A 1,898-nucleotide genomic window follows, 5' to 3' on the forward strand; every position below is an offset into this window, starting at 1 on the left:
CAAAGTGTATGCTTCATTATAGGGGGGCTTTGCCCCAAATAGTGTCCGTCGGAAACGACGACTCGTAACACGTGATTACAATTTGTTCTGAGCTTCTTCATAAAAAAAATTAGAATGCGCTCAATTTTATTGGCGTCCCTCACTTGATGGAAAAGAGTGTAGCGACAACAATGAAAACGAGTGTCACGGACTGCAAATCGCCGAAATTGGAGGATTCGATCACACCCAAACCAGATCTTCCTGCATATTATAGTAACCCTATTGGTCCGAGTTGGGTTTAGCTATGCTTAAGCCCGCGTGCTTCGCACACCAATCTGAAACCACAAGCATCGTGAAAGAATGCCCGGGCATTTATACCACCAATTCATGTAACATCGATACAACGTCCACAATGATGACCAGGGCATCTTTATTAAGTATAGATGTCCATATACAAATTTTGTATTTTCAAAGAGCTGCTTCGCAGCCGCAGTATCTGCTCTGCGAAGCAGGCGCAAAGATGCACCGACAAAGGGAGTACGAGCATTCAAGCTTATATGGAATGGATTTTGCCCAGTTTCAGAGCTTCTTTGAGCGAAGCACGATTTTGTAAACAAAAAAGAGCTTTAGGAAAGTTCGTGTTGCATGCTTATCTCAGATTTAGACTCCCATTTAATGAGCATAATTGCACGTATTGGCATTAATAATTAATATCTGTAAAAGATATATTCTGTTTGACTAAAACTTGGAATAACAGGAACGTAGATTGTACGCGGGTCTGCAACATATTTAGTGCTGCAATGCAGGAAAATGAAGCCTCTGTCTCTTTGACGAGCAGTGCACATGGTACTAACTAAACGCATAGAATGTATCTTAAACATATTTTGTATTGTATTAATACATTACTCTTAAATAAGCGTGAGGTGTAATAAAACCGCTTATTACTTGTCATGTATTTTATTAACACTTCGAAATAACGAATTTTAAGAAAAAAAATAATACTTCAAAGTAACGTTTTGAGTTAAAATGCGTAGACATGGTTACAGTCTTTGAGCAGGCAGCCGATCTCGTGGCAATGTCTTGATCAACAGCTTGGAATTGGCGCCAGCGCTTGCTGTAATCACAACAACCACTTCAAAAACCCAACCACCATAGAACATGTATAGGCGCGTTCCCTCTTCTAGCAGGAATTGCTTGCCGCTTACATGCACCATTATCAAGATTCTTTCCAATGTAATTGCATTAATATTGGTATAGGCTATGAACTCTCAGACTATATCGCCGACCTCGGTCGCCATTACGCTTAGCTGGTTTATCTAACGAGTAGCTGCTTGCATCTGCCTTCCCAAAGGTGTAACCAGTAAGTCATGGGTGCCGGTCTCGAAGTCGGTGCGATGAAATTAGCGTTTCGAATCGCTGAAAGTTGACTTGCGACAACGATCCTGGTAGGTTAAATAATCGGGTTTTAGTGAAGACCCCACAATTCATTCACTCCTTTGTCCAGTGCGCATCGTTGAGCAGTAAGATGCTGGATCTCGCACAATGCACGCGTCGAAGCAATTAGGTAATTCCAGGCGCCAGAATGTGGCTATGCAATCGGCCACATTGGTGTCAAACCTTCCGGAAGGTTGCGAATGAAGTCCGGTGTGCTATCGTCTTGAGCAATGTGAGTAATCTCCTGTCGGTTGCAACGAGATAGCAATTTATCCAGTAATTGTTCCGGTGATGAACATCAATTAAGAGGGAAATGTTGTCACAAACTAGATCGACGCCGTCCATATTCAGTCTCCTTATTTCCACGTCTGAATGCTACTAAACATCCAGAACACCATCAATATTACAAGCCACTTCAAAGCATAAAAAGAAATGCTGGGAACTAGCAGAATTTTTGCCGCCAACATAGGTCACACACCGGTACC

This window comes from Phytophthora parasitica (assembly GCF_000247585.1).
Source record: "Phytophthora parasitica INRA-310 unplaced genomic scaffold supercont2.112, whole genome shotgun sequence".
Lineage (NCBI taxonomy): Eukaryota > Oomycota > Peronosporomycetes > Peronosporales > Peronosporaceae > Phytophthora > Phytophthora nicotianae.